General features: G+C 41.3%; 1 protein-coding gene across 7 annotated transcripts in view; it reads right to left on the bottom strand.

The window, feature by feature from the left end:
• The window catches only part of CELF2 (CUGBP Elav-like family member 2), a 559,698-nt gene extending 546,879 nt beyond the window's left edge, over nucleotides 1-12,819 (bottom strand). For 3 of the 7 annotated variants that reach the window (XM_074573262.1, XM_074573254.1, XM_074573261.1), the window contains exon 1: nucleotides 12,419-12,717. The gene's annotated coding sequence lies outside the window, so the exon portion shown is untranslated. Of the gene's footprint in view, nucleotides 1-12,418 lie in introns of all 7 variants that reach the window. The other 4 variants (XM_074573267.1, XM_074573271.1, XM_074573263.1 and 1 more) reach the window with 3 other exon arrangements.
• Nucleotides 12,820-13,231: the final 412 nt, after the last annotated feature.

Below are 13,231 nucleotides of genomic sequence, written 5' to 3'. Positions count from 1 at the left end.
AATAAAACCAGGATTGAAACATGTCCTGCCATAGCTGCTTGCACAACACGCATGAAAAGAAGTAGCATTATTAGTAGATGTGTCTGCATGATGCCACCTGCTGCATTGCCAGAAATAATTTTCACCTAAAGTGGAGTTCCTGTGTATGCAATGAAGCCTTTGCCATTATTATTTCAGAGACAACTAAGAAAGATCTGTTTATTTGTTAATAATCATTTTGGGAATTATGGGAAGCAGTGAAATATCAAGACTCAATTAGAAAAATTATCTAAACTGACATTTCAAGTGAATAGAATAACACAACTCCCACTCCCTCACCCCCTCCCGCTCTGTTAAATGTATGCAGCTGACTTTTCCAAAGGGAGATCAGTATATTTATGCTTTTATATCTTTGGATGCCTGTTCATAATCCAATTTGCTCCTGGACAAGGGCGTATATCAACATGCCTGGTGTACCTGCAGTACCTGGTGTGTTTGGTTGGATGGATACAGACATGCTTGGTCTCCAGCAGCCCTCATCAGGTCTCATTAGCTCAGTATCAACAGCCAGCCTGCTCTCCTCTAATGAAGGCAGAATGTTTCCTTGCCTCTGCCCACACCCCTTCAGGTAACAGGAGGGTTCTGCACCAAGGTTGCACCAAGTTAGATCAAATGTCTATCCGACCCACTGTCCCGTCTCCATTAGTGGACAATAGTGGATGCCTAGAGCAGGCTGTAATAATAAAGCAAGCTTGTAATGCTTTCCCATCTTCCAAAACTTTATGGTTCAGGGATGTCCTGTAGATATATCCATGCAGAATTTTTATTACACAGGTTAGGGAAATACTTTTGCATTTGGAAATATCCTACTTAATCTGTACAGTCCCCTGCTAGCAATTATCCCCATCTCCTCTTTTCAGGTCCCCTATAACCAAGTTGACAAGGTATGAAACTGCACCCGTCTGAAGTTCAAATCAGAGTGGTAAGTACTCTGGAGAGGAGAGTCCCTTTGTTCTGTGTTTCTATTAGTTATGTCTAAACCAATGAAAAAAAATAATCAAGCTTAAGCGCTATTGCCCAATCACTCATAGACGTTTAATTGATAGTGGGCTCCCCCGCAGAGCTGTGGGTTGTACCAACTAACGCTCTACTTCAAAATGTTCAGGCTTGGGTTGGGGACAGCAGGTACCAATAGCAAGGCTGGAAGCTGGATGCTGCCAGGGTATGCAGACAGATATAAGCTGTGCCATACCAACAAGCTTTGGGGCTATAGGGTGGTCCTTGACTGTTTTATTCCATCTTACTGACATAATCGAGGAGACGTGCCCACAAGTAAGGTACGGACAATGCAGTAACATGAACCACTATCACCAGCCCTACCAAAACCAGTTTTATTACATTCTGTTTCACTTGTCAGTCCTGAGCACAAGTTTTCCATCTCAGGAAAACTAACTTTAAGGCAATGAATGATGCTGCATAAAGAAATTTGGAGGCATGGAGGATGTTTTGAATTAAGAAGTTCCCCAAACTAGTTTTGCAACATGTGAAAATTAGTTCCTTTTAAAGTGTTTCTTGTCCGGCTTCAATGTAATTTAATTTTTCCTAATGTATTTTGTGAAACTTATGCAGATATCTAAATTTATGTAAGGGGCTAGTAGGGCTCATGGATTACCATTTTTGTTCTAGTAAAATCTTTGAAGACTAACTTATACAAATTTGTGAATCACACCTCATGAGAAAGACTTGCCTGAGGTTTTTAATAGTTTCAGATATGAAGTTGATTGGAAATAACAGAAAAAAGAACTGCTTCTGTATGTTCACTCTTATATTCAACCAAAGATAAGTAGCTACAGCACAAAGGTGTATTTTTTTACTGCTGAAAGAAAAGAACAGAAGCAAAATTACACTATGACAATGATTTTTTGTTTTATGGTGGTCAGGTTGTCTTCACATACAGAAGGGGTTTATTATCTTTGCTCTAAATCATACTGGGTTTTTTTAGGTAAACACATCAACTGATGATATTTCCATGTTTTTCCAAAAGGTGATCCTTGTGCGGTAGATTATGAAACGTCCTGAAAAGCAAGAAAATTGTATCTGAAGAAAAGGAGTACATGGACAGAGTATTGCCTTACAGAAAATCACTTTATTGGCTTATTTGAAATCGGAATTTACAATTCTGCTGCAAAGAAGCAGCATTTGTATCTTTGTATGTCAGCACTTAGAACTGGGAGAATTTTTAATGTGGAGGTACAGCATAGAACAATATAGAGGTCTAATGCTCATATTCGTTACATATCATCTACTACCCGTCTGCACAAAACTTTGAACTACTGCATACATATAAGCAAGTTTGAAACCTCTAAAACAAGACAAAATGCTTTGCTGCAAGAATACAGTTAACCTATACTGCAGCCTTAGGGAATATGGTTATTTCTAGTGTAGGAATCCCTAGCTAAAATTATTTCATCTGTTTTATGCAAAAAGTTGTACTTGTTGGATCAGTAACTTCAATCATCCTTAAAGATTAGTCAGGCTCTGGAGACTATCCTTTGCCATTCTGGGGCAGGTGCTCAGCAGACTTCAATGGGTCACTCTGATTTATATCAGCAGAAGGTCTGGCAGGCTTTGGTTATGCAAGTGGAACTTAAATCATTCTCAAGAAAACAAAACTGAAACGAGCACTAACACAAAAAAATACATTTTAATGTACTTCTGGGTATAAATACACTTGTGTGCCCAAAACAAGATGGTCAGTGGGTTTAGTAAAGCGTGTCTGTTTTTTTGGGTTTATTCATAATTCATTTATTAATAAAGATTTCAGCTGTGGTGGAGTCTTTATCCTACCATAACAGGAACTCCTGGCTTCATAACTTCACCGGAGCAACCCAAATGATGAACACGAGCTGAAGAATGGAAGCCAAATCCTTCTAGGCGCTGTATATTTGTGCTTGCCAGAAAAACCATGGCCAGTCGAAGGAGCAGGAGATGGAAAGTAGCCACCTCTGTTTTGGCGCTTCTCAAAGTCCACTGAGGCCACTCTGCAAGCCTGTCATACTTGGAGCTATGTAAGTACTTTCTGAAGCTTGATACAGGAATTGGGGGGCAGCAGAGACTGCTTATTTATGAGTTACTTAGCAGTCCCTGATGCAGCAGTTGCCATAATGCACAGCCTCAACGCAGCTTATTCATACTCCTGGCAAGAATGATCCTCATGGGGAGCTGTGCTTTCGGATGTTGCTGGCCAGAATACGAGCATACTTTACTGCTTCTCTTGCGGAGTGTGAGTATATTCACTCTGGGGGCAGTTTTAGCATTTGGCCCTATGCCTGGACATCATTACTATTGGGCACTTACACTGAACGCAATCACGCTGACCAAAGTCTGTGCTGAAAAGATTACATTCTCCCAAACCAATATTTTCAATTTGGCCCTCATGCTTCTGACAGCAGGAAACTTTTGGAAACACTTTAGGGCAGTTACCTGAAAAACCTGGTGAATAGTGCAGGTTTCGTGAAAGCAAGACAATACAGAAATACTGTACCACCTAGTTAAACGGGATGAGCTGAAGTGAAGCAGTTAAACAGTATGTGCTCCACATGGCACAAAAGCTCAACCTGCCTTTGAGCAGCTCTTCTAAAAAATCACCTGGTTAAAGAGTTTGGGGCAAACCAACAGAATTTACTTTAACTACAGAAATATTTTCCTGCTTTTACTGCAAAGAGGCTTGCCTTTTAAAAATTCTGCTTAGAAATGGGACTGACGAGCAGGCAGCAGCCCAACATGTGAGTGTACCCTAAATGTAAAAGGGAAGGGAGCTTCGAATTTCAAGCTGCAAGTGTTCCTATCCATATCACAATCGCGGTAAAGTGTTTTGCTGTATCTGGGCATAAAGAAGCATAAAGCAGCTAAAAAACGTGGGTGCAAATCTAAATATCACCACATTTATGGCATCTCAAGGTGTTGCATTTCCAGAAACTGTACTTGTTAGTGTGCTTGGCAGAAGGCATCGACTAAAAAAATATGATGGTACTCCAGCAACAAAATATTTATTTACTTGCTGAACTTCAAGCATTTCTGTGGTTGCAGTGGCTTCTGTGTGACTATTCCCGTACCATAATCTTAAGCACATAATTAAGGGCTTTACTGGATCAGTGCCTGAACAACCAGCGCTGATTTCTATTGAATGCACATTATGTTAGGGACCAATTGTAAGCTCATTAAAATGAACAGAAAGGATCCAGCAGACGCTGGATCAAGCCTTGTCTCAGGACTTTCATCAGAGAAACAACATCGTCTCTTGTTTACTCTTTCACAGGTCACCGAGTTTCCAGACTTTAAGTCGTTGATTACATCGTATTATCAATGAAGTTAGAGATTTGCCATCCACTTAAATGGCTACAGGTTACTGCCTGAGGAAACAAAAACCAGAATCATGCACGATTTGTGATTCTGGGTATTGGGTACTTAAAAAGCAAACAAGAAAGCAGGCACGCTCATGAATTCATGGACACAGAAGAGCCCCTGTTTTAGAGGGCCATGCAATGTGTTTGGTAACATACATTGCATTTCTTTGGAACAGCAGTGGGTACGAGTTTTACCCTCCCTCCCCTTCCCTCAACGCCCAGACTAATAAATCTCCCATTTGCCTCACCTGTAGTTACAATAAAGCTGTTCTCAACAGTGTTAACATCTGCCATGGTCATTCTTCTGGGGTGAGAAAGGCAGAACATTTTCATTGCTCGTTCATTTGTGAACACTAGTTAAGTAAAGCTGTCACTTGTGTCCAATTATGGGTGAGGATTTTATAGCACAGTCTCCTTCCTAAACCTAAACTGACATGGCCAAGCCCCATTTTATAGGCATTCTTAAATTCTTCCCAGCCATGTTTAAAATCCTCATGCTCAGAGATGGCAGGTGCCATGTGTTTTCACAGCTACATTAACAAATGCAATTTTGTGGCAACTTGACCATGCCAGTGAAGCAGTAAATTTCTGTAATCTCCATGGTTAAGAATTTCACACAGGACTTTGCTGGGAATATGTAAAGCCCATTAGTACAGGAGCACGATGAAGATAAAATTAAAATACCTTTACAGTAAAAGCCAAAAAAAAGAGTAAAGTCTGGGGATTTCATTGCTGCTAGAGCAATGAAACGTGTCAAAGGAAAACGCTGAAATAGGAAAAAAAGCTTCACTGGGTTCACCCAGCCTACTCTTCTTTTCAAATGACTGCCACCAATTTAGGTGAGAAGTGATAATTTGGCTCACACAAATGCTAACATGGGCTTATCCTAAAGCATAACTGGGATGCAAAACTTCATAAAACTCTTTTCCAAACCCCTACTCTCTGTTACAGTACACTTACGCTCAGATAATTGTCCTCACAAATCTTTTTGCTGGCTTAGGGAGATGATAGCCAAAACTTTCCAAGCTCCTAGCGTGCGCAAGTTGCACTGGTGTATCTGCACACCAGTCGTTAGCTGTTTCCCTCATGAGATCTGCGTTTACCAGCGTGATTTTTGTTGTTGGAACTGAGACGCCTTGGCGTTAACTCAGGGCTGCCAAAACCCCCCAGGTTTCAACATCTCAGCCACCGTGAGGGTTGGGTGCATGTTGCACCACGTGTAGAACCAGAGGGTCTGTGCAGGGGGAAGGATCATTGCCTTAACATCCTTTGAAAAGGGATCTATACTGAAAAATGGGACTAATACCACTTTCCCTCCTCCCCAGCTCTTCACCGAACTCCGCAGGACTCCACAGGGGCTCTCAGGGGTAGCACTGCCAGGAGACAGTCTCGGGCACGGAGGCAGAGACAGGGCTGGGTCTCTGGTCTCCAGCAGATCCTGAGATGGCTGTTAGATTTTGCAACAGGGTATCTCAATTAGCAGCAGCAAGCCGATGAGAAACAGCAGTGAGATCCTGCACAAATTCAGTTGTTATTGCTTTTCGGACCTGTAAGTCATTTCAGTAGATGTTTCCCAGATTTCCTATAAAATCATGTGAGCTATAGATTTTTCTCTTTCTTTAAAAAAGAAAGATGCGATTCCAGCATAATCACCTCACTCCAGGGACTGGATCTTCTGGAAAGTAAAGAAAACAACCTGCTTAGAGTGCAATACTAGCCAGGGAAAGGATTGCATTATGGATTGCTCACAGACTTCTCCAGCAGAAACCACTCCCGCAGGTTTTGCCACGGGGTTTGGGCAAAACCCCTAAAGAACACAGATCAAACAAGAAAACATCTTTGAATGCTTATGGTTTGTTGTGAGACAGAAGTGTTTTGAAAGTTACACTTAGCAGCTCCCTCAATCTCTTAAGACTTCACGCAAGCGGGCGAGGTTGGGGAGATCAGCTCACAGGCTTCTGCACTCTGTGTGGCTGCACTGAAGCCAAAAAAGGCTATTCACCGAGTGGCCCTTTGAAGTCAGTGGAGTTTTGTCATTGATTTTGAGAGGCCCAGGATTTCATTCGCAGTGTGTAAGGTTAAGCATGTGTGTAAGTCCTTGCAGGATCAAGGCTTAAATGCGTAAACCTGTTCAGCAAGAGTACCCAGCCTTTAATGTCCTGTGAATGTGGTCTCTCTCGCTGTGTGACACTGGGTTGGCTGCTGTTGCCCCTCACTCAAGCGCGGAAGCTTCGTTTAGTATGGATATGTCCTTCATAATTGTCAGTGACTTAGGATACAGCAAAAGGAAGACGTTAGTGGAGCTGCTTATTAATGGAGCGCCTATGGAAAACATTGACTGCATCAGATTGATTAGGAGCCACTATTAATCTGTACTCCTGTGTCTTGTTATCCAAAACACAGGCAACAGGCCTTCTGGATTGCTCACTGTGTCAGTGCTTATACGTTGACCACCGAAAATAGCAAACGTATAAGAGATCAAATCTTCAGAGATCTTTTATTATGTGAGCAGGTCTATTTCATATTAGTGCATTTTCTGCATGTTTCAAAATCCAGCCACTGTCCTTGTCTGAACAAAGACTTTCTGCAAATCACTGCAGAACTCAGGTTCAGAATAGAGCTACCTCAACCATGCCTGACGATCAATGATTTTATATTTAAGTGAATGACAGAATTCCGGTTCTCTCAGCAAATCTACACTTAGCCTCTAGGATGCTGAAGGTTACCCGAGTGAAGAGAGAAATTAATCCTAAAGGAGACCATGTTTGTCTGATGTACAGCGTGTCCGTATTGCTAAATGTCTTAGCTATCTAGTGTGGTGTTATGTCCCCAACAGCCCTACTGTATATTTATATGTATATTAATATATATTTATGTGGTGACATGTTTTCTTTTGAAATTAATCAAATTTTCCTTGAAGATAAACCTGCCTGTCATGCTGGTTATAGTCATCCTTAGGTACCGCTTCCTCTAGGCTTTATGAGCAAGGGTTTTCCAACCCTGGATCCCCCTCCTCCTTTCAACCCTCTGTTCAAGTGGGCTGTGAGCCCACCAGCATCACCCACAACCTTTCATGCCAGGTACTAGGACATAAAAGCAAATGCCTGTGGCCAAGCACAGGGCCAAGAGGACACAACTAGCCCCTCCCCAGATGGCCAGGTGAGATGTGGAGGTGAGGTACACCATAACACTTGGAAGCCAGGGACCTCACTGCAGCAGACAGATACTTTTAGCACTGTGAATGCAGCCTTAGCTCTACAAATTTAGAAGCCAAATTGTCTCTCTGGAAGCTTTCAAATGCATGTAGCTTCCTCTGGGTAAGGGAACTTACACCAGGAGCATCAGCTCATTAAAATGCTGGTGCCTAAATTAGGTAGACTTCATCATACTCATGGAGTTTCCTGACTTTTAGATTTTTTAAAGCATTGCAGTGCAACTTTTAAATGCCACTGGCCTGCAAAGTAGAACAAATAAACCAATCACAGCATCTCCTTTCACTAGATCAGTTCAGCCTAATAAAAGGAACCATGAGGAACAAGATTAATTGTACACTAAACCCACAGCCTGGAATGCGTTTGTGACTTCATCCCCCCAGCAGCCCTTTAGGACTAATGAAATATGGGAGTGACATTACCCGGTCTGTGGAATCCAGTCCTCATTTCACTATGATTAGCCTCCTTGTTTTAAGCCCACTGCGAGGTATATGAGGCTCGGTAAGTCAATAGTACTATGACTGTTTTTCAAGGTATGCAATTTACAGAGTTTTAAGCCCTCCGTCTTCATGCAGTAGTTACAAGAGAAGCCAAGCAGATGAGGAAAAGATGTCTAAATTAAGCAATGCAACAGTACGGTTAATTAAGAAAATTTGAGGAGGAGAGGCAGTTAAATGATCTGAGTCTTGAATGTGATGTCCTTCAGTGGGATTCAAAGAAAACAGACGTTTAAAATAGGTCAGATAAATCACTCCCTGAAAGCGCTTGCTTGTTTCCTCTGACTGTAATGGGACCCCAAGGTGGTCAGCTCAGATGTAGGTGTCCACAGCATAAGTATCCAAATTTCAATGAGATTAATCCTACTTCTGGTGTTCAAATGTCATGAACAGAGAGCAGACACTTATATGGGGGATATAGAGGCAGCTGGAGATTCCAGTTTGGGAAAGCAAATGAAAAAAATAGATGTGCGTAACTTTTGGCTCCCCCTTCTTTGCCTTCCTCAAGGAACATGACAGTAAGCATCTTCAACAACAGGAGTAGGAAAGATGCATCTCCAAGAGCTCTCGGAGCACATCAGCCTTAGGTTTTCAGCCTCACAGGACACGGAAGATGCAAAGAAACCAAGGAAGACTTTGTGTGATAATTATAGGCTAGAGCTGAGCTCTCCGGGGCTCTACTTCTCTTTTCACTTTGTTTCACTCCTGCTAATATTTTACTATTTACCTTAATAGAATAAAATATTTATTTATAGTCTTAATTCATATCTAGTGACGTGGTAAGTGCTGTGTGCTCTATTGCCTTGGGAGTGATGAAAGTAATTAGGAGGTATTAGATTGTTTTTAGGGCTTCCCATCCCCTACACAGGGTTAGAAGTCACAAGGAGTCTACACAACACTGGCGATGAAGGACATGTTGCCAGGCTTGTGGAAGGAGTGTGGCCCAATGCCTTATCAATCAGCTAGTGGGGGAGGACCAGAGACTTGGGACCACTCTGAGCCACGTTGAGCGGTCTTGCTTCATTTGGTGATGTAGATCTTCAAGAGTGGTTCTTGCTGAAAGACGACCATAGCTAATTTGTTAAATCGAATGGAAACACAGCAAGGCCCTTATAATGCTGTGAATCATTTGCAGTTAGAAAAGAAGTGTAAAGGTCTTTTATTACTAGAATGAAAAAAAAATAATCCTCAGAGGTTAAAATCTAAGCATTTTGTCATGACTTTATGATACTTCAATTCAGGTGACCAGAAACGTAATGCTAATAAATAGTCCCATTCAGGGAAAGACGTGCTATAGCATGTTCTTAAGTACTTCTGCAGAGTCCTGAGAAAAGTCTGAGAATCTGGCGTCTCTCAGGAGAAAGAAACTGATGAAATCCCATCATTATTGCTCACAGCAAGTCTGAGATTTACCCCAATTCTACCTGCTGCGTGCAACTCAGACTTGCAGTGACTTTATATGGAGAGTTGGAGATGTGGAAGAAACACAGCATTATGTCAGCTTTTTCCTGTAAAGAAAATTCATAGCTAAGTTATCAAAGTTTCTAATTATAAGATTTCTTTAATATTTTATTAATAGGAGGGGAGGGAAGATGCCAAAACTTACGGCATTTCACAAGTAAGATTATGGGTTGATTTCTGATTGGATGACAGGGCCCTAATAATAAAACTCATAATTTTATACTACATTCTTCTAGTGATGATAGAAGTTCTTTGTGCATAATAGCACCATTTCTATTCAGGAATCTTGTTAACAGTTGTAAACTCAGATTATCATTTTTATTAGCCTAGTGTTTTCTTATTTCTGTGTTACTGACAGGAAATTACAGCAAGTTTTCTGGCTTGCTTTTTTCTGTTACAATGAAAGAAATTCCTTTCAACTAGAAATTTCCAAGCACTGGGTAGGAGAAGGTGTTGCTAGAAGCCAACAGCAATTGAAAATGCACAGATTAATTAAAAATATATATATTTAAAGACTAGATTCAAAGAGAAAATAGACTGGTAGATGGGGTTAAGGTAGTGTGTTTTTTTTAAAGGTACTTTGTGACTTCAGGAACAAATTCTCGTCACCAAACTCAGCATCAAAACTTGGCTCTACTATGTTTTCATGTTGCCTCACCACAGTAACTTTGTCATCACATCTATGACTGAACACCCCTGGCCGCATTCAGGATCTACTCCATACAGCTTGCCCATTGCTGAGATGCCCACCATGGGCAGTGGGAATCAACCACCATGGACTTCTCATGGTTTTGGGTGATTAGGAAACTCAAATGATTGAGTATTGGTAGTTGTTTCACCCCATTAGGCCACTTGAGCATTGTAAAAGCACTGTTTGTAGGAGAATGTGAGGCTATAGCTGCATAATTTACTGTCAACAGCCTACAGTTTATTCATATTACATCAGATACGCTTCTAACTGTCAGTTGATACTGAGTGAATAAAAACTTATTTCCATAACAAGAACACTGAATGCAATCCTTTTCTCCTCTGGTTATAAATGGATGGGAGTTTAGGATTACAAGGGACAAAGCCTAATTTTCTGGGCCTCGCAGACCTTGGTGGTGGAGGGGGGAGGCAAGTTGTCAGGGCAAAAGCGAGATGTGGGAGCTACAGCGACCTCATTTCACCAGACACCAGCATTTTCTGCACGGGCAAAGCAAACCTTCAGAAAAGTATCGCAGTGCTTGAAATTGTGGCTGAAACAGAGCGATGAACTTCTGCAAGAGCAGCGCCCCGAAACCTGTGCCCTAACGAAGTTGCTGCGAAAGAATGTGATTTTCCATATGGCATTGGCGCATCCTCTCCTTCTCTCCAGGAGCACGAAAGGGAGTCTGTGTCTAATCCCTGACTGCTTCTCAACTCCCTTCTCCTTGCACAACTTCTGTCCCATGATCACATTAGGCATTTCGCAAAACAGACCTTCGAGTCTAGAAAATCTGACATATCAATCTGCAGATGATTAATTTATTTTTTATTTTTTTAACATTAAGGAAAAGAGATGTCAAGGAGTTGGAGGACAGAGTCACACTGGCTTTCTAACTCCATTAAATTTCGCTGAAAAATACCACCCTAAGTTCAGAAAGTTTTCCTCAGCATGGCCACAAACCTGCAAACAACTAACTGCAAAAGTAGCATTTATTCTAAATACTTCAGTACAAGCCTACATGATCCAGTCTTAAGTGTAGCAACAACTAGCTGCAGTTAGGAAAAGAGAGAGTTCAGCAACCATAAGATCCAGTCCTGTTAGTAGGCAGCAATTTCCTCTTAAATACAGGACAAGCTCAGCCTTCCTGTTGATTTCAGTAGGTGTTGTAGCATTTAGTATTACAGAATTACAGAATTATAGTATTGCAGAATTACATCCAGAGAGCCTGAGAAAAAACCACCACCTTATAAGTTTTATAAAGGTAAACACAAAGCAAAAACAAAACACATCTCATTTTCTAAAAAAAAAAAAGGTAATAATGTATTAGTGTCAGAAAAAAGACTAGAAAGCAGACCTTGGAAATCAGGGGACTTGCAAGGCAGGAGCTGTAAGGTGTATAATACAGATCTGGCAGGCTTGTATTCATGGGAAACTATCCACAGCATCAAACTCATTCTCTACAAAAGCAACGTTTGGTATTTCATCTCAAAGTTTGTCGGCTTCTTGCAATTAGCTACTACAATGGTATGACAAGATATGAAGTGGAACACCCCTTCCCCCCTTCTCCAGAAGAACAATGCAAGGGACAGCAAGAACTTTACCCAGCACTGGACAACAATAAATCCTGCGTACACTGACCCCGCTCGATGCAAGCTGAAAAATATTTATTTATTTTTTTAAAAAGTTTCAGTGTTGCACTTCCCTACCTAATAAACAGCTGAACAGGCAGAATGATGCCCAAGACCATCTCCTCCACCCCCATCTCCACCCCCGGCGTGTCAGTGCTTCAGGAAACGTTTGGGGGGGGAAAAAAAATAATCACACATACAAACCCCCCAAGTCAAGTATCTTTTCTGATAGGAGCGTGGAACAGTACCCAAAAAACAATCAAGTCCTCATTGTCATAGTGCGACAATCACAGCACCGCTTCTGTTGAGCAAATAGTCAATTCACAGAGAGAAAAGCATCATGAGGACAGACACGAAAGCTGTTATTATCCATTTTAAGTAATAGGAGAAGGTCACATATCAAGCAGTTACACCTTTTCATTACATCCTAACCCTCCACAGCAGGGGAACCACACTTATGACTGCGTTAGATATACAAAAGCTTTCAGCTCCAAAAAAGGAAAAGAAAAGATGGGGAAGGGAAAAAAATAAATTAAATTCGTCTTACCAGCACGTTGCAGCACCAACTTGCTTGAAGGAATGTTGCCTTTACAGGTTTCTCTTTTAATTATCCTGGAAGCAGAAGGGGGAAAAAAAAAAAAGAAGACGACGAAGCAGGGTTGTTAAATTAGCGTGTGCTAGAATCTTTTCAGTTTGTCGCAGAGTAGAAAAATACCAAAAAAAAAAAAAAAGGCACGCAAAGAAAGAAGAGAAAAAAAAAAAAGAAAAAGAAAGCTCAGTAATTTAAATTTGCTGTCAGTTCAGGCAGCATCGCTCTGTCCCGCCCCTCTTCCCACTGGGTTCTACTACCTGCAGGGCTGCAACTGACAGCTACTGTGCAAACAAAAAAAAAGGCAAAAAGCATGCTGGGACCATGCTGTCTGCTGTCTGAGTCTCTCTCCACTTCTGATGACTGAAAATCATTAGTGGAAAGGTTCTGTTGTTGTTTGCTGGGATTTTTAAGTTGGGTTCTTTGCATGAAATTTAATTTATTTTTAATTGATACGAGGCAGCACGTGACGGAAGCCGGTGGTTGTGTTTCTCAGCTCTGCTCAGACTGGAAACTAACCTGAACAGATTAATTTTAACAGCATGGTCGATGTAGAATATACACAGCCATTCACCATGTTGCACTTTGCAGGCATGCACTCAGCCCTTCCGGTAATACTGTGTACAAAAATGTTTGTTTGCATGGAAAGCCAGGAAAGCATTTCAACAGTAGGCAGTTAAAACTCTGGCACTCAAAAAAAAGTTGCCAGCATTGTTTTTGCTCCGCTTTTAAGTTTTCCTTCTAAACTTTTTCAAATTATTTCTGAGAACA

Source organism: Larus michahellis, chromosome 1, assembly GCF_964199755.1.
Source record: "Larus michahellis chromosome 1, bLarMic1.1, whole genome shotgun sequence".
NCBI classification, from domain to species: Eukaryota; Metazoa; Chordata; class Aves; order Charadriiformes; family Laridae; genus Larus; species Larus michahellis.
This window is presented reverse-complemented; position numbering and strand designations above follow the sequence as displayed.